Consider the following 20,465-nt stretch of genomic DNA (forward strand, 5'->3'; position numbering starts at 1 on the left):
CACTGTTCATCCAACCCCCCCCCCCAACACTCACTGTTCATCCAATCGATCGGCTTTAGTTAGCAGCAGTAGAGAAAGAATCGCTCCATCTGGTTCAGTTAACAGCCATCGATCGATCGCTCAGGTTCAGTAATGTGTAGCCTGTGGTGCAATCGCTCGGGTTCAGTTAGAGCCCAACGCCTCGCTCGGGTTCAGTTAGAGCCAACGCCTCGCACGTGTACGAGAGAAACACGCACCGCTCGGCCCCCGACCTCCCACCGTAACCGGCAACTCCCCGAAATTTTCCTCCCCCTCGCTTCTGCCATGGTTTTTTCCATCATGAACGGCCCAAATAATGTCATGCAGCTGCGTCTCGGTTCCACCCAAGACGAAAAGCCCATTTTCTGTCATGATTTTTTGTCATAGAAGTAGGAGCCCACCACATCTATGACGATACCGGGTTTTGTCACAATTATCATCATAGAAGTGTCATATGTATCAAAGAAAAAAATTCGGTCGGCCCAAAATGTCACGGATGTGTCTTTTTTTGTAGTGTAGGTATGAAGATACCGATGATCGAATCTAGGGCAAGTACTGATGACAAAGGGAATAACGTATGTTGACATTGTGGCTCGACTGATAAAGATCTTCATAGATTATGTGGGAACCAATATGAGCATCCAGGATCTCCTATTGGTTATTGACCAGAGAGGTGTCTCGGTCATGTCTACATAGTTCTCGAACCCATAGGGTTTGCACTCTTAACATTCGATGATGATACGTATTATGAGTTATGTGTTTTGGTGACCGAAGGTTGTTCGGAGTCCCGGATGAAATCACGGACATGATGAGGAGTCTCAAAATAGTCGAGAGGTAAATATTGATATATTGAATGATAGTATTCGGACACCGGAATGGTTCTTGAGTGTTTCGGGTATTTATCGGAGTATGTAGGAGTTATTGGAACCTCCCGGAGGAAGTAATGGGCCATATGGGCCATAGGGGAGAGGCAAGGCAGCCCACAAGGGGCGGCGCACGCTCCCCCCCCCATGGGGAGTCCGAATTGGACAAGGGGAGGGGGCACGGCCCCCCTTTCCTTCTCCCTCTCCCCCTCCTTCCCCCTTTCCCCCTCCGATAGAAGGAAGGGGGGCCGAATAGGACAAGGAGACCAAGTGGGATTCCTCCCCACTTGGCGCGCCCTAGGCCAGCCTCCTCCTCTCTCCCTTCTTTATATACGGGGGTGCCCTAGAGGACACATCAATTGTTCTTAGCCGTGTGCGGTGCCTGTCGGGGGTTGGATACGACATATGCCAAAGGATGGCTTATCATGGTGGGAGCGAGTAGAACGTCGCCGGTGCCTAGAAGCGGGATGACGCGAAGACATGCACGCCGACGGAACTTACCCAGCTTCAGGGCTCTCCTAGGAGATAACACCCCTACTGCTGCTCTGCGGGGTCTCCGCATGATCACTAAGGTAAACTGACTACAATGGTGCTCCTGGAGCTATTTCGGGAGGCAGGAAAGGGCAAGGCTAGCTCACTCCTCCCTGTGCTATCTGGTCTATCTCTATCTAGGTCCGAACCCTTATCATGGGTGCCCCGGGGGGGTACAATAGTAATCCAGCTGGGCGCGGGTCCCAGCTGTCTGTCTCTCAGGCCGCCGCCCTTCCCACCGGTTTCTGGGGCCCGCCGACTGGCGGGTCCCACGGACAGGCTTGATACTGTAGCGGCACTCCTGATGACGCAGGCTCGGTCATTGGGTCGTGGCAATAGTGCCGCCGTCTATCGGGCGATCACTGTCGCCATTCCCCATCCTGTTTGGGTAATGGCTCGTGGGGCCTTGGGGAGGAGTCGGCCGACTCCAGGGAGGCCGACTCCCACAGGTCCGTCTTCGGATCACTCAGGCCGCCTTTGGCCCACCCACTGACAGGCGGCCCCGCCGCCTTCAGGTCGTACAGGCTGGCGTCGTGGGCATAGTGTACTGTGCACTGTGGTTGAGGTCAGGGCAGGCATGGCAACAGTGCCGCGCCTCGCCGGAGATCTTCCAGCGATACGGCTCACTGTAGCCATGCCGGCCCTTCGTAAGCAGGGGGGACAGCCATGCCGTGACCGTACCCCGCATCGTACTTCGAGATGAGGGAGGAGTTATGGGCCGACTCTCCACAGTCGGCCTCTCTGGAGGTCGCCAGCTTGGAGTCGGCTTATCTTGGAGTCGCCGTCTGGGACTCGGCTTGTCTTGGAGTCGCCGTCTGGGACTCGACATATTTTGGAGTCGCTCCTGGGACTCGGCCTGAGGGGCGCGGCCTGCCCCGATGTCTTGAAAGGTCATGGGGCTCGGGTTAGCCTACCCGTGGCCCATTACTCCAACAGTAGTCCCCGAAGCTGGTGAAGCCCTGCGGACGCTGCATTGTGGGGCTTCAACAGTTTCAACCTTCCAGGAGCGGACTCTGGAACTCGGCTGCTGTCTTCCCTTGGGCCGACTGTCTAGAGTCGGATGTTTTAGCGAAGAGCCGCAGCTCGAAAGTCGCGGCGAGAAACCAGGCGGCATGCCTGATACGGTTCCCGGCAGCCATCAGGGCGGTCCTATCACATGGCGCCACTGGAGAGGACAGTCTGCCTGCCCACACGCGCGACGGGACGGGCCGTCAGGCGGGGCCCGCCACTACCGTGCCTCAGCATACGAACGGATCCGTTGCGGCCGTGGACGGTTGGTTTTCCCACGTCGTTACTGCGCGCAGTAACTTCGTGGGGTAAATCGTGGGGCGGCGTGGGGCATCGTGCGCAGTTAATCGCACGCCCGCCCCCTCGGCTTCTCAGCCCATAGGGCTATAAGTAGGGGGGGGGGGGGGGGAGCGGAGCGGCACAGCACGCGCGGCCTTCTTCCCCGCTCCCCCGCCTCATCTTGCCTTCTCTCCCTCCTGCCTCCGCCGTTGAGCAAGAGCACTCCACACCATGGCGATGAGCTCTTCCTCCGCCGCGGCCCCTGCCGTGCGCTCCAGCGTGTGGGATGGCTCGGAGGTAGAAGAGGAACACATCGAGTTCCTCCGCCGGACACGCCGTCTCCCAAGCGCGGACATTGTGCGCGCCCACGCCGCGCTAGAGGGGAAGATCCGGCCGGCGCCGGAGGAGGGAGAGCGGGTCATCTTTCGCTCGCACCTCATGCGCGGCCTGGGGCTGCCGGCGAGCGGCTTCTTCCGCTCGTTCTTGGAGTTCCACAGCCTTCAACCGCAGCACCTCACTCCGAATACGGTGGTGCGGCTCTCCGCCTGCGCCACTCTGTGCGAAGGTTTCCTCGGTGTTCTCCCCACCATCGAGCTGTGGGGAGAATTCTTCTCTTCTAAGCTCGGCACGCACGTCGCCGGTGTGCCGGCTCAGTGCGGCGCCTACATCGCGGTGCGGTGCTCGATGGCCGACAACCCCTTTCCTCCCATCACGCTGATCAAGTCGGTGAAGAATTGGCAGCGCTCATACTTCTACGTGAAGAACCTCGCCTCCGACGGTGACTGGGTCAACCTGCCGCCTTACAACGCCCCCCCCCCTAACTAGGAGGCTCCCCAGCTGGTCTCACCGATCAAGATGCTGACTCCCGCCGGAGCCACCGCCGTAGCGCGACTCTGAGTCTTGACGCAGTCGGAGGGTCTCGTCGGGGCCCACTTGCTGGCCGCCTTCGTGGCGCGCCGAGTTCTCCCGCTCCAAGGCCGGCCTCACCTGATCTGTCAGATGAGCGGCCTCCGAGACCCAAGTCGGATGAGCACCAAGGAGATGCCCCGCAAGGAGGTGGCGAACTTGGTGAACCACATCGCGCACTGCGAGTTTGAGGAGGACTGGCAGTTCGGCAAGGAGCCGTACTCGCGCGACAACCCCCCACCAGTGGTAAGTCGCGTCCCCCTATTGTTTTGTCTTCTTTGCGGCCGACTCCGGCTTCTGACTCTTATCGGTTTCTTCTGAGCTAGAATCCTCTTATGCAGCCTGCCGCCGGCGCCACAAGACAGCCCCGCGAGTATGTTCCCGATCGTGCGGAGAGCGACGTCGACGACCCCGACTTGGGGGCGGCGGCGATGGAAGCCGACGCCGAAGGCGGGGGTGAAGGGGCAGAAGGCAACTTCAGGCCCTCGGCCACCTTCGCCGACTGGCCTAATGACGATGCTGAAGGGGAGGTCGCCCCGCGCCACCAGCCGAAGGTCGGTTCCTCCGCCGGCCAAGGCGGTTTGAAGAGGCGTCATGCCGGGCCGAGCGCGCTCGACGACAAGTTGAAGAAGATAAAGGGGGAGGCCGCCGCGACCAGACGGGAGGAGGCGGCCGCGAAGGCCAACCACTTCCGAAGGGAAGTGAGAAGGCCGCCGCTAGTCTCGGAGTAAGTCTTTACGCTTTTTTATTTTCCTTCGTTGAATCTTGTCCGAGTCTTCTTTTATACTCCCTCCATTCTTCTTCAGGGCCCCTCTTTCCCTTAAGAGAGTCGCCATCCCCTCCTTCATGGGGTCGGCAAAGACGTCCGCCAATACTCGGCGGGCCGACCCTGCCGCCGACCTTCGGGAGGCGACAGAGCGAAATGCGCGGGAGAAGCGTGAGGAGGAGGAGGCCGATCGTCTGGAGAAGGCAGAGGCCGACAGGGCGGCCGCCTCCGCCCAGAAGAAGCTGGAGGATGCCGAAGCCGCCCTTGCGGCGAGACGGCGTGCCGAGGAGGCCGCGCGTCGCTGATCGGCGATGCTCGTCCCCCCACTATCGTCTGCACCGCCGCCTCCAGAGTTCACGGGGCAGACCGGAGAGGCCGGCACCGAGAACCCCGTCGTGGAGAAGGAGAGCGGCGAGGGTTCTATGTCGGACACTCTCGTGCCGCCACCGCCGCCTCCACCGCCGTCTGGGAGACCGCACGGCAAACAGCCGGTGGGTCCGTCGGAGCCGCCGATCCCGGACAAGGCCGAGGCGCGGCTGCTTCTCCAAGTCGCCTTGCCGGTGCGCCGCCGTCTTGAGAGGGCGACCTCGGCGTCGCGACCTCGGGAGACTGGCGCTGCCAGCTCGGCAACCCTAGACGCCGAGGCCACAAGCGCCGTGCCCACCGGGTGGATGCGCAGAGGCGGCACCGGGCCGCTAAATCAATTGCTTCTGGAAGTCCAGGCGAAGCTGCGGGCCGAAGGCGACGCCCTTCAAGCCTGCACCAGAGCGCATCTGGCCGCACGAACGGCCATCCGAGTAAGTTTCTTTTCCTTTTTGATTCTTGTTTTTCGCTGTGGGGCGCGCCAGCGCACCTACTGGGTGTAGTCCTGGAGTTCCGGGCCGGCTGCTGAGCAGGCGGTTCGGAACTCCCTCTGGCGAGTTCCAGACACTAACTTTGCCTTCAATGACTTATTGCAGGAGTATCACAACCTCCGCGCCACTGCCTTCAACCGCAATGTTGAGGAGTTGAGCAAGCGGGCTGCCGACTTGTCGGAAAGTCGGAGTAAGTTCCTCTTCTTCGCGGGGGCGCACTGGCGCACCCGCGGGCTGTAGTCCCCGAGATTCGGGCCGACTGCTGAGCAGTCGGGCCGGATCTTCCCGGCGATCTCCTTTGCTGACGACTTGTTTGTCTCTTCTTTCGTTCTTCAGGAGCCAACGCCTCTCTTCAGGAGGAGCTGGGCGAAGCCAATACCGCCTGGCGTGCCAAGGAGGAGGAGTGTGGCAAGCTTGCCACGGAGCGCGACCTGCTGGCATCGCAGCTGGCCGAGCAGAAGGAGCTGCTCAAGAAGGCGCAGGACGAGGCCGAGAAGAAGGAGGCCGCTCTCCTGGCTGAGTTCGAGAGCGAGCGCTCCTCCTGGACTGACAGGGAGGCGATGCTGACCTCCGGCTTCCACGAGATCGAGGATATCGTTGATGGTAAGTTTCTTTCGTTTCTTCGGGCTTCCGACTATGTGTCAGGCCGACTTCTGATTTTTCGACTTGCTTCTTTTTTGTCTTGGTAGACTTCTTCCCTGGTCACTCGCAGGCAGTCCCTCTGGCCATCGAGGCTGCTCGTGAGGTTCGAAGGGCAAACGGTGAGGAGATCGCCGCTAATGCCCCCCGAACCATCGATGAGCAGCTTCTGAGCATTGAAACCCGTCTTTGTCCGGCTTACCGGCTGATGCGCCGGCTTCAGCGTGCCGGCGCCCAGGCGGTTGCCGCCCTGTGGCTAGGCACGCCGGCTTTGCGCACCGCCAGCCGAACTGCCGATTGGCTGGAGGTCGCTGCCGGCCGTCTTGAGGCCTGGAAGGGCTCCTCGGCCCGGGCCGGAGCGCGCCAGGCCTTGGAGTTCGTCAAGGCGTGGTATCCAGGGCTGGACCTGGACCGTCTAGCCGCGTTCTGGTCAGAGGCCCAGGCCGAGCTGGAGGCCGTGGAGGGCGCCCTTATCGAGCGTGCGGCGGCCATCGCCGAGTACACGGACACCAGTGTCTTCGTCCCCGAGCGAGCTGAAGGCGGCGAGGAAGTGCCGCCAGAGTGGTTCGGGATGAACCCGGAGTATGGCGAGGACTCGGCGGAGGTGATTGACTCCAGCACCGAGGAGGAGGACGAGGCGGAGGACGAAGGCGAGGCGGAGGTGCCAGAAGACGGAGCAGGCGGCCAGCCTCAGCTCGACCGCGCATCCAGCAACGAGCCGCGTCGAGAGAAGGCGACTGCCGCCGGAGGCGATCAAACCGAGACCGCCCAGCCGACTGCCCCGGCGCCTAACACCGCCGTCTCCTCCGATCCTCCGATCCCAGATGCCGCCTCCTAGGCTGCCTTTTTCGCCTCTGTTTGTCTGTCTTAGTAATCTTTTGAAAACTTGTTAGATTCGAACAATTCCACCCGCGGGGTGTATCTTGAACTTCTATTCGAAGATTCGGCTAGGGGCCTATGTAAATATTTATCCGATTTCCGTCTTTCCTTGCTTACTACTCTTTAGGCTTTTCCCTTTGCCGCCTTCCTTTAGTCGCTGCCTTGTCAGTCGGACAGCCGCTCTGCGGACTGTCGTTGGATCAAGTGCTTGGCTACTTCGGGAAGGCAAGTACTTGGCCGTTTATAGTTTCTTTAGCAAGTCGGATAGAAAGCGATAGGCCGACTACCCAAGAGTCGGCCGTCTTTGATAGAGGCTAATAAAGACGGCAAGCCGGCTACTCATGAGTCGGCTTTCCGCTTCAGAAATGCTGGAGGCCGTCTTACGCTATGTTCGTGCTTTAGGTCCTTAGCCATTTTTCGTGTGGGTGCCCGTTCTTCCTCACACCTGCCCGCCTCTCAGTCGCTCTGCGAGCTGCGGCTTTGCCAGGAGGCAGATTGGGCACCACGCACTACTTGTCTGACTGCGGGAAGCTCCTCATAGCGCAAGGCGGCGAGTCCCCGGGCCGACTAGTCTGGCCCGGTGCCAAGCGGCTTGTAATGAAAGTGATGTACTCGGAGGCATAATTCTTATCATACAGATAACAAAAAGGGCAGTCCCCGAGCTCGTCTCGGGGGGTCCAAAGTCTTAGTACTTTAATACAAAGGGGTAGTGTGATACATACTGCATCAACTGTAAAATCTTCGAAGAAGATTTGCATTCCACGGGCGCTCTGTCTCTTTGCCGGAGTCGTCCCTCTTGCGCGCTCGGGGCTTCTGAGCGTCGATCAGATAGTAGGCGTCGTTCCCTAGCACCTTGCTGATGATAAAGGGGCCTTCCCAAGGTGCCAACAGCTTGTGCTGGCTGGCTGTTCGCTGGATCAGCCGGAGCACAAGGTCGCCTTCTTGGAAAGATCTTGGCCTGACCTTCCTGTTGTAGTATCGACGCAGACTCTGCTGGTAGATGCTGGACCGGCTGAGTGCCAACAGCCGGCCCTCTTCCAGCAGATCGACGCCGTCTTGACGTGCTTCTGCGGCTTCTTGCTCGGTGTACATGGTGACTCGCGGGGAGTCGAACTCTATGTCCGTTGGGATGACGGCTTCGGCACCATAGACAAGGAAGAAGGGTGTGAAGCCGGTTGACTTGTTTGGAGTCGTGCACAGACTCTAGAGGACGGCTGGCAGCTCCTCGAGCCAACAGCCAGCAGATCGCTCCAGCGGTACGACGAGTCAAGGCTTGATGCCGGATAAGATGAGGCCGTTTGCTCGCTCCACCTGGCCGTTTGACTGCGGATGGGCAACGGACGCTAAGTCCAATCGGATGCCCTGTGTCGCGCAGAAACGGGCCAAGGCGCCTTTGGCAAAATTCGTGCCATTGTCGGTGATGATGCTGTGTGGGATGCCATACCGAGTTGTGATGTCAGCGATGAAGGTCACTTCAGTCGGACCATTCAACTTCTTGATGGGTTTCACCTCCACCCACTTGGTGAACTTGTCCACTTCGACAAGTAGGTGAGTCAAGCCACCTCGTGCCGTCTTGAATGGTCCCACCATGTCCAGGCCCCAGACTGCAAAGGGCCAGGCGATGGGGATAGTCTTGAGTGCGTAAGCTGGCTGAAGTGGCTTGGAACGGAAAATCTGGCACCTCTTGCACTTTTGGACTAACTCTTTGGCCTCTTCCAGGGCGGTTGGCCAGAAGAAACCATGCCGGAAGGCTTTGGCAACGAGTGCCCTGGAGGCCGCGTGGTGACCGCACTCGCCTTCATGGATGTCTCTGAGGATTGCTTGGCCTTGTTCTGCCTCGACGCAGCGTTGGAAGATGCCGGTAACGCTGCGCCTGACCAGCTCTTTGTTGACTATGGTGTAGGCTGCTGCTCGGCGTTGCACTTGCCGAGCCAAGATTTCATCAGTTGGCAGCTCTCTGTTTACTAAAAACTTGAGGATGGGCTGGGCCCATGAAGGTGCTACTATTTCTTCAACTGCCACTAGTGCGACTTGGACAAGGGAGGCCGGGCTGGGAGGCGGCGGGTTGGAGTCCACAGCCGCTTGCTGATTTGAGAAAGTCCCGGGGCCGACTGGAGCAGTCCCCGGGCCGAGCTCTGGAGTCTTCGATCTTGCCACTGCAGTCCCCGGGCAGGGTTCTGAAGTCCCCGGGCCGGCTTCGACTGCGTGTTTCTTAGAGTCGGATCCGTCTTCCTCAGGCGGAGCCGGCACAAAGATTGAATCTGATTCTGGTGACGGCTTGATAGAAGGCTTGAGGAGGCGCCGGAGGGCGACACCAGATGGTATTGCCTGGCGGGTGGAGCCGACTCGTGCCAAGGCGTCTGCTTGGTTGTTGTCGTTCCTTGGCACGTGGAGGAAAACTTACCCCTCGAAGTATCCACTGAGTTGCTGGACGAGGAAACGGTAGCTCGCCATATTTGCGTCCTTGGCGTCCCAATCGCCAGATGATTGCTGGACCACTAAGTCAGAGTCGCCATAACACAGGATGCGGCGAATGCCGAGTTCTTTGGCAAGCCGGAGCCCGTGGATGAGTGCCTCGTACTCGGCCACGTTGTTGGAGGCGGTGAAGTGGATCTGCAGTGCATATCTGAGCTTGTCGCCCTTGGGGGAAGTGAGTACGACGCCGGCTCCCAAGCCGGTGCGCATCTTGGAGCCGTCGAAGTGCATCCACCAATGGGTGGAGTCGGGCGCTGGCGGCAGATACTGGGTCTCGGCCCAGTCGATGAGGAAGTCGGCCAGTGCTTGTGACTTGATGGCGGTGCGGGGCTCGTAGTAGATGGTGTAGGGGGCCAGGTCGATGGCCCATTTGGCCACTCGGCCAGAAGCATCTCGGCTTTCGATGATCTCGGCTAGTGGAGCTGTGCAGACCATAGTGATTGGGTGCTCCTGGAAGTAAGGCTTCAATTTCTTGGCGGCAAAATGCACGCCGTAGCACATCTTCTGGTAATGGGGGTAGTTCTGCTTGGAGGCCGACAGTACCTCGCTCAAGTAATATACCGGTCTCTGGACAGGTAGCGCCTTGCCTTCATCCTTGCGCTCGACTACAATGACTGTGCTGACTACTCGGTTGGTGGCGGCAATGTATAGGAGCATGGGCTCTTTGGGAGTCGAAGCCGCCAGCACAGGGGGAGTAGTCAACATCTTCTTTAGCTGGAGAAAAGCCTCGTCCGCCTTGGGAGTCCACTCAAAGAAGGTCGTCTTCTTCATGAGCTGATACAAGGGGAGAGCCTTCTCGCCCAGCCGACTGATGAATCGGCTGATGGATGCCAAACAGCCGGTGAACTTCTGCACATCTAACAGTCGTCTGGGTGCTTCCATCCTCTCAATGGCCTTGATCTTCACAGGATTGCACTCTATGCCGCGTTCGGAGACGAAGAAACCGAGGAGCTGGCCGGCTGGTACTCCAAAAACGCACTTCTCTGGGTTGAGCTTGATCTGGAATCGGCGCAGATTCTCAAAGGTTTCCTTGAGGTCCTCCAGCAAGGTTCCACGCTTCTTCGTCTTCACCACTACATCATCCACATAGACGTGGGCATTTCTTCCGAGTTGCTTCAGGAGGCACTTTTGCATGCAACGCTGAAAGGTGGCGCCGGCGTTTCTTAAGCCGAACGTCATGGTCAGGTAGCAGAAGGCTCCAAACGGCGTCATGAAGGCGGTCTTCAGTCTGTCAGCCGGGTTTAGCTTGATCTGGTGATATCCTGAATATGCGTCTAGGAAACTCAACAGCTCGCATCCGGCTGTGGAGTCCATCACCTGATCGATTCTCGGTAGAGCAAATGGGTCCTTGGGGCAAGCTTTGTTGAGGCTCGTGTAATCAATGCACATCTGCCACTGCTTGTTCTTCTTCAGCACCAGTACTGGGTTTGCCAGCCACTCTGGAAAAAACACTTCCATGATGAAGCCGGCTGCCAGGAGCCGGGCTATTTCTTCTCCAACAACTCTTCTTTTTTCTTCTGACAGGCGGCGCAAGGGTTGCCTGACGGGCTTCATATCAGATCGGACGTGTAATTTGTGCTTGGCGAATTCTGTCGGGACTCCAGGCATGTCCTTGGGGGACCATGCGAAGATGTCGCGATTCTCACGGAGGAAATCGACGAGCTCGCCTTCCTATTTGCTGTCAAGGCCTGCGCCCATGACAGCGTACCTCTCCGGGTGCTCCGGGTCCAACAGTATCTTCTTTGTTTCTCTGGCCGGCTTGAATGATCCTTCTGCTTCCGACTCCTTGGGGTCGGGCGATAACTCAGGCTGCTTGCCGGCCATCGCCACGACCCGATCAAGAAGCCGTTCCTCAGCCGCGATCACCAAGGACTCGGCCAGCCGACTGCTTTCGGCCGCGCAGGCGGACGACTTCCTGTAGTCGCCGGACACGGTTAGGATTCCCTTGGGACTCGGCATCTTCATCTTGAGGTAGGCGTAGTGGGGTACCGCCATGAACTTGGCCAAGGCGGGTCAGCTAAGCAATGCATGATATGGGCTTTCAAGGTCCACCACCTCAAACTAAATTGGCTCTCGGCGGAAATGATCCTTGTCTCCGAAGAGGACATCTATCAGGATCTTGCTGATTGGTGAGCAGGAAAGGCCAGGGACGATTCCGTGGAACACAGTCCGGCTACTCTGAAGCTGTCTTCACTTGATTCCTAATTTCTCCATTGTATCCTTGTACAGGATGTTGATACTGCTGCCTCCGTCTATCAGTACTCGCGAGAAGTGAGCGGCCCGCCCATCTGTGGCGAGTGTGGCGCCTAAGACCAAGGCGTAGGAGCCTGGACTCGGCATCACCTCTGGGTGATCAGCTCTGCTCCAACAGATAGGCTTTTCGGACCAATGCATGAACTCTGGAGTACTTGATGCAACCGCATTCACTTCTTGCTGCTGTTGGCGCCTGCTGCGTCGGTCATCCGCTACACTGGTGAACACCACATAGGCTCCGTGCTCATCCGGGAACTCGTCTTGTATCGCGCCGACTGGCCTGACGGCCGGCTGCTGGGGCAGCTGTGGAGGAGGCGGCCCAGCAGGAGGGGGAGGGGGCAGGCCGTCTCCCTTGGCGATTCTGGTCAGCCAGTGGCATTTCCTGGTGGTGTGGTTTGACGGCTTCACGCCGCTGTGAAACTTGCAGGGACCATCTAGAGTCTGCTCGTAGGAGAAAGCCAGCAGCCAGTTGGACTTGCCGCCCTTCTGTCGCTTCGCCGGAGGCGGTCCCTCCAACTGCTGGTCCTCTGCTGTTGCCACTTGCCGACTGCTGGAAGTCGGCTGCGGGGCTTTGCGCTTCTGGTCTTTCTGCTGTTGCCGCCGACTGGTGTCTCCAGCCGGAGTTCTTGGAGCCTGAGGGGCGACTTTGCCAGTTGTGCTGACCCGAATCTCCGCCTTCATGGAGGAGTCGGCCGTGGCGTACTTGTCCGCTGTGATCAGCAGCTCATCGAGGGTCTCCGGCTCGTCGCAGAGGAGCTTGTGCTTGAGGAGGGTGCCTTCTCTACACCCGGCAGTAAAGTACTCGATGGCCTGCACCTCGTGCACGCCCTCGCAGGAGTTCCGGAGTTTGCCCCAGCGCATGAGGTAGTCGTGAGTAGACTCGTCAGGGCCTTGCACGCACAAGAAGAGTTGGCGTGGCTTGGGAGGTCGCTTGTACGTGCTCGTGAAGTTGCGGATGAAAGCCTCGATGAAGTCGACCCAGCTGTTGATGTTGCGAGGCTTCAGACTGTTCAACCACGTCCGGCCGAGCCCTAGAGCATGAGCGGGACGTATCTTAAAGCAACACGCTTGTTGCCGTTCGCTATGTTGACGGCTGTGGAGTAGTCGATCAGCCAATCTTTCAGCTTCACGGTGCCGGTATATTTGGGCGTGTCTCGGGGGAGCGTGAACCCTTTGGGGAAGGGCTCATCTCGGATGCGGGGTCCAAAGCAGGGGGGACCCAACTTGTCTTCTTCTTCCAGCGCCAGGGATCGGTGGAGTCGGTCGATCCGGTGGCGGGCGTCGTTCTCTCCGACTCCCTCTCGGCGGCCAAGGCGGTCGCCGAGAGTCGGATGTTCCACGGGTGGCGGGGAGACTCGCCTTTCTCCGCGAGGAGGGGGAGGCAGGTAGTCGTCCCGCCGTTCCACCGCTTTGGGGCGGCCGTCTTGGTCGCGCTCAATGGTGATGTGAGTCCGACTGTGGCTGACAGCCGGCTCCTTGTCCTTCTTCCCACGGGCCCCGCCAGTCGGTGTCCGAGACGTCGCACCTTGGTCTCAGCGAGGCGGTGGGTCGTCATTTTGGCGCTGCGGCGCCTCGGTGCGGCAGCCGCCATCATTCTGCACGGCAGCCGCATCGAGGAGCTGCTTAACTCGCTCCGTCATTATGCGGCGCTCTTCGCCTTCGAAGTTGTCGAGCTTGTCTGCCGCCGCCTGGGCGGCACGGATATTCTCTGCGGGCGTGGCATACACAGGGCGATCAGCCCCGAAGAGGTTGGCGATTGCCCGGCCGCGCGGTCGGTCCGCGCCTAGACGGCTAGGCCCGGTTGGAGCCGGCGAGCCGCCTACGGCGCGATCCATCTCGCGTTGGTAAGCTTCTGACAAGCGCCTCATGCTTGCCAGCTTCTTCGCGCCCTCGACGAGCTGAAGGCGGAGCGCCTCCAGCGTCTCGGCGTCGGCGTCTTCCGGAATCGGCGCTGCAAGGCCTCGCAGGGACACGTCAAGCGGGTCGTGCGCACCTTCGCCGGAGCGCTCGCCGTGGTCGAGGACGAGGACCTCAGTGATGGTGCTTCCGCCGCTCCCCGCGTAAGAGAGCAGCTCGTCGTAGACCACCACGTTGGTTGGGAATGCGTCGAGTGACGCGGTGTCGGAGTCGACCAGCATCGGGTCGGTGGATCCTATGGACTCCAGGTCCGTGGCAGGCTCGCCGGCGACGTGGAGTTGGTCGAGGAGGCCCGTGAGTTGGCTCTCGGGGCCACTCGTGTCTGCGTCGAACGCAGGCTCATCGGAGAGGCGAACCTCACCGACAAGATCGACGAGGCAGCTGGCCGCACAGGCGATCTCAGCGCTGTGCAGCGCGTTCGCACAGACGCCATCCGGCATGCCGGGCTGACTGTGCTCGCCGGGGAGGAACAGGGTTCCCGTCCAGAGCAGATCTCCGGACGACAGTGCACCTCGCCCCACGGTGGGCGCCAAATGTTGGGGATTGGGTACGACATATGCCAAAGGATGGCTTATCATGGTGGGAGCGAGTAGAACGTCGCCGGTGCCTGGAAGCGGGATGAGGCGAAGACATGCACGCCGGCGGAACTTACCCAGCTTCAGGGCTCTCCTAGGAGGTAACACCCCTATTGCTGCTCTGCGGGGTCTCCGCATGATCACTAAGGTAAAGTGACTACAATGGTGCTCCTGGAGCTGTTTCGGGAGGCAAAAAAGGGAAAGGCTAGCTCTCTCCTCCTTGTGCTATCTGGTCTATCTCTATCTAGGTCCGAACCCTTTGCATGGGTGGCCCGGGGGGTTTATATAGGCCTACCCCCCTAGGGGTACAATAGTAATCCGGCTGGGCGCGGGTCCCAGCCGTCTGTCTCTCAGGTCGCCGCCCTTCCCGCCGGCTCCTGGGGCCCGCCGACTGGCGGGTCCCGCGGACATGCTTGATATTGTAGCGGCACTCCTGATGACGCAGGATCGGTCATTGGGTCATGGCAACAGTGCCGCCGTCTATCGGGCGATCACTGTCGCCATTCCCCATCCTGTCTGGTTAATGGCTCGTGGGGCCCTGGGGAGGAGTCGGCCGACTCTAGGGAGGCCGACTCCCACAGGTCCGTCTTCGGGTCGCTCAGGCCGCCTTTGGCCCACCCACTGACAGGCGGCCCCGCCGCCTTCGGGTCGTACAGGCCGGCGTCGTGGGCACAGTGTACTGCGCACTGTGGCTGAGGTCAGGGTAGGCATGGCAACAGTGCCGCGCCTCGCCGGAGATCTTCCAGCGATACGGCTCACTATAGCCATGCCGGCCCTTCGTAAGCAGGGGGGACGGCCATGCCGTGACCGTACCCCGCATCGTAGTTCGAGATGAGGGAGGAGTCATGGGCCGACTCTCCATAGTCGGCCTGTCTGGAGGTCGCCAGCTTGGAGTCGGCTTATCTTGGAGTCGCCGTCTGGGACTCGGCTTGTCTTGGAGTCGCCGTCTGGGACTCGGCATATTTTGGAGTCGCTCCTGGGACTCAGCCTGAGGGACGCGGCCTGCCCTGATGTCTTGAAAGGTCCTGGGGCTCGGGTTAGCCTACCCGTGGCCCATTACTCCGACAGTGCCCCCCTCCACCGTTTATTCCTCCGTTCATATTGTCGTAGTGCTTAGGCGAAGCCATGCGCGGATCACTTCACCATCACTGTCACCACGCCGTCGTGCTAACAAAACTCTCCCTCGATACTTTGCTGGATCAAGAGTGTGAGGGACGTCATGGAGATGAATGTGTGCAGAACTCGGAGGTACCATACGTTCGGTGCTTGATCGGTTGAATCGAGAAGACGTTCGACTACATCAACCACGTTAAGCTATCGCTTCCGCTTTTGGTCTACGAGGGTACGTGGACACACTCTCTCCCACTCGTTGGTATACATCTCTTAGATAGATCTTGCGTGAGCGTAGGAATTTTTTTGAAATTGCATGCTACGTTTCTCAGCAGATAAATGTTTATTATTCATGCTAGAAATGTATTTACCGGAAACTTGATACATGTGTGAATACATAGACAAAACACCGTGACCCTATGCCTCTACTAGACTAGCTCATTGATCAAAGATGGTTAAGTTTCCTAGCCATGGACATGTCTTGTCATTTGATGAATGGGGTCACATCATTAGAAGAATGATGTGATGGACAAGACCCATCCGTTAGGATAGCATAATGATCGTTCAATTTTATTGCTACTGCTTTCTTCATGTCAATTACATATTCTTCCGACTATGAGATTATGCAACTCCCGGACACCAGAGGAATCTCTTGTGTGCTATCAAACATCACAACGCAACTGGGTGATTATAAAGAGGCTCTACAGGTATCTCCGAAGGTGTTTGTTGGGTTGGCATAGATCGAGATTAGGATTTGTCACTCCGAGTATCAGAGAGGTATCTGTGGGCCCTCTCGGTAATACACATCATATAAAGCCTTGCAAGCAATGTGACTAATGAGTTAGTTGCGGGATGATGCATTACAAAACGAGTAAAGAGACTTGCCGGTAACGAGATTGAACTAGGTATGAAGATACCGACGATCGAATCTTGGGCAAGTAACATACCGATGACAAAGGGAATAACATATGTTGTCATAGCGGTTCAAATGATAAAGATATTCATAGAATATGTGGGAAGCAATATGAGAATCCAGGTTTCGCTATTGGTTATTGACCGAAGAGGTGTCTTGGTCATGTCTACATAGATCTTGAACCCATAGGGTCCCCACGCTTAACGGTCAATGACGATTTGTATTATATGAGTTATGTGTTTTTGTGATCGGAGGTTGTTCGGAGTCCCGGATGAGATCACAGACATGACGAGGAGTCTAGAAATGGTCGAGAGGTAAATATTGATATATTGGAAGGTAGTATTCGGATACCGGAAGTGTTACGGAATGTATCGGGTACATACCAGAGTATTGGAGGGGTTACTGGAACCCCGGGGAAAGATATGAGCTATATGGGCCATAGGAGGGAGGCAAACCAGCCCACAAGGGGCTGGCGCGCGCCCCACAAGGGAGGAGTCTGAATTGGACTAGGGGAGGGGCGGCGCCCCCTTTCCTTCTCCCTCTCCCTCTCCTTCCCCCTATCCCCCTCCGATAAAAGGAAAGGGGGGGGGGGAATCCTACTAGGACCCCAAGTAGGACTCCTCCTACTTGGGGCGTGCCTAGGGCCGGCCCCTCTCCTCCCTAATTTATATACGGGGGCTCCCCTAGAACACACATCAATTGTTCCAAGCCGTGTGCGGTGCCCCCTTCCACAGTTTACGCCTCCGGTCATATTATCGCGGTGCTTAGGCGAAACCCCGCGCGGATCACATCACCATCACTGTCACCACACCGTCGTGCTGAAGGAAGTTATCTACTTCCCCAACCCTCTGCTGGATCAAGAGCTCGAGGGACGTCATCGCGCTGAATGTGCACAGAACTCGGAGGCGCCGTACATTCGATACTCGATCGGTCAGAACGAGAAGACGTTCGACTACATCAATCACATTAAGCAAATGCTTCCGCTTTCGGTATACGAGGGTATGTGGACACACTCTCCACATCTCCTTGCTATGCATCTCCTACATAGATCTTGCGTGAGCATAAGATTTTTTTGAAATTGCATGCTACGTTTCCCAACAGTGGCATATGAGCCAAGTCTATGCATAGATGATATCCACGAGTAGAACACAAAGAGTTGTGGGCAGTTTTCGTTATACTACTCACCACCAATGTCTTATTTTGATTTGGCGGTATTGTTGGATGAAGCGGCCTGGACCAACCTTACATGACCACATTCATGAGACCGGTTCCACCGACAGACATGCAACTAGTTTTGCATAAAGGTGCCTGGAAGGTGTTGTTTCTCCAACTTTAGTTGAATCGAATTTGACTGCGGCTGTCCTTGTTGAAGGTTAAAGCAGCAAACTTCATAAATCACCGTTGTGGTTTTGTGCCATAAGTAAGAACGGTTCTTGCTAGAAGCCTTCAGCAGCCACGTAAAACTTGCAACAACAAAGTAGAGGACGTCTAACTTGTTTTTGCAGGGCATGTTGTGATGTGATATGGTCAAGACATGATGTGATATACATTCTTGTATGAGATGATCATGTTTTGTAAAAGTTATGGGCAACTAGCAGGAGCCTTATGGTTGTCGCTTTATTGTAAGAAATACAAACGCCATGTAATTGCTTTACTTTATCACTAAACAGTAGCGATAGCCGTAGAAGCAATAGTTGGCGAGACGACCACGACGCTACGATGGAGATCAAGGTGTCAAGCCGGTGATGATGGAGATCATGACGTTGCTTTGGTGATGGAGATCAAAAGCAAAAGATGATGATGGCCATATCATGTCACATATTTTGATTGCATGTGATGTTTATCTTTATGCATCTTATTTTTCTTAGCACGGTGGTAGCATTATAAGATGATCCCTTAACTAAATTTCAAGGTATAAGTGTTCTCCCCGAGTATGCATCATTACGGAAGTTCTTCATGCTGAGACACCACATGATGATCGGGTGCGATAGGCTCTACGTTCAAATACAACGGATGCAAGCCAATTTTTGCACATGCGGAATACTCGGGTTATACTTGACGAGTCTAACATGTACAGACATGGCCTTGGAACACTAGAGACCAAAAGGTCGAACATGAATCATATAGTGGATATGATCAACATAGAGATGTTCACCATTAATGACTACTCCATCTCACGTGATGATCGGACATGGTTTAGTTGATTTGGATCACGTATCATTTAGATGACTTGAGGGATGTCTATCTAAGTGGGAGTTGTTAAGTAATATGATTAATTGAACTAAATTTATCATGAACTTAGTCCTGATACTTTTGCATATCTATGTTGTAGATCAATGGCCGGTGCTATCGTTCCCTTGAATTTTAATGCGTTCCTAGAGAAAGCTAAGTTGAAAGATGATGGTAGCAACTACACAGACTGGGTCCGTAACTTGAGGGTTATCCTCATTTCTACACAAAAGAATTATGTCCTTGATGCACTGCTAGGCGTACCACCCCCCAGCAACTGCAGACATTGTGAATGCCTGGCAGTCGCTTGTTGATGACTACTCGCTAGTTCAGTGTGTCATGATTTACAACTTAGAATCAGGACTTCAAAGACATTTTGAACATCATGGACCATATGAGATGTTCCAGGAGTTGAAGTTAATTTTTCAAGCAAATGTCTGATTTGAGAGATATGAGGTCTCCAACAAGTTCTATAGCTGAAGATGGAGGAGAATAGTTCTGTTAGTGAGCACATACTCAGAATGTCTGGGTACCATAATCACTTGGTTCAGCTGGGAGTTAATCTTTTAGATGATTGTGTCATTAACAGAGTTCTTCAATCACTGCCACCAAGCTGCAAAGGCTTCATGATGAACTACAATATGCAAGGGATGGAAAGTACTATTCCCGAGCTCTTCGCAATGCTAAAGGCTGTGGAGGTAGAAATCAAGAAGGAGTGATAACCCACAAGTATAGGGGATCGCAACAGTTTTCGTGGGTAGAGTATTCAACCCAAATTTATTCATTCGACACAAGGGGAGCCAAAGAATATTGTCAAGTATTAGCAGCCGAGTTGTCAATTCAACCACACCTAAAAGACTTAATATTTGCAGCAAAGTATTTAGTAGCAAAGTAGTATGGAGGTAATGGTAATGGTGGCAAAAATAATAGTAGCAGTTTTGTAGCAATTGTAACAGCGGTAACGGAGAAGTAACTTCATCATTGGTCGAGGCTATGTCTGTGGATGCATGAGCAGGTCAGCATCAACCAATAGGCATATATTAGAGGCGGCAACATACATGACAACTTCATGCTTGTATGCCAAGTGGCCAGGAGTCTGCACCGGAGAAAGGCTAAAGGACATTTGGTCAAGCTTGATATTTCCCATGGTTTCGACTCTCTCTCTCTCTCTCTCTCTCTCTCTCTCTCTTGGTCGTTCTTTCACGAGGTGCTGAGAGCCAAAGGGTTCTCTAAGCATTGGTGTTCTCAACTTTCCATTCTTCTATCTACAACCAGCTTGCGAGTTCTTGTTAATGGATGCCTGGGAAGGAAGTTCAGGCATGCCAAAGGGCTGCGACAAGGGGACCCAGTTTCCCCCTTGCTCTTCATTATTGCAATCGATGCCCTCACGGCTATGATTGTGAAAGCGCAAGATTGGGGAGCAATTAGTGCCATGCCAGTGTGCTCTCCTTTCCAGAGATTTTCGATCTACGCGGACGATGTCATTCTTTTTATCAAGCCGGCCATCGTTGACATAAGTTTTACCAGCTCTGCACTACAGATGTTTGGAACTGTGTCTGGCCTGCATGTTAACTTCACCAAGTCCTCTGCCATCATGATACGCTTTGATGAGACAGACACAGAGAGAGTCGCTGCTGCTTTACCTTGGCGCATGGAGACCTTCCCATGCAAATATCTTGGTATGCAGCTCTCCATCAAACAGCTCGCTCACTCGGATTGGCAGCCAGTGGTTGATGATGTACACTAGAAAAAAAGACACATCCGTGACATTTTGGGCCGAACAATTTTTTTTCTGTCATACATATGACACTTCTATGACGATAATTGTGACAAAACCCGGTATCATCATAGATGTGGTGGGCTCCTACTTCTATGACAAAAAATCATGGCAGAAAATGGGCTTTTCATCCTGGGCGGGCCGGAGATGCAGCTGCATGACATTCTTCGGGCCGTCCATGACGGAAAAAACCATGGTAGAAGCGAGGGGGAGGAAAATTTCGGGGAGTTGCCAGTTACGGTGGGAGGTCAGGGGCGGAGCGATGTGTGTTTCTCTCGTACGTACGCGCGTGTGTGCGAGGCGTTGGCTTTAACTAAAGACGAGTGAGGCGTTGGGCTCTAACTGAACCTGAGAGATTGCACTGTAGGCTACGCGTTACTGAACCCAAGCGATTGATCGATGGCTGTTAACCGAACCCGATGGAGCGATTCCTTCACTACTGCTGCTAACTGAAGCCGATCGATGTTGCCTCT

The sequence above is a fragment of the Triticum dicoccoides genome, chromosome 2B, assembly GCF_002162155.2.
Source record: "Triticum dicoccoides isolate Atlit2015 ecotype Zavitan chromosome 2B, WEW_v2.0, whole genome shotgun sequence".
NCBI lineage: Eukaryota > Viridiplantae > Streptophyta > Magnoliopsida > Poales > Poaceae > Triticum > Triticum dicoccoides.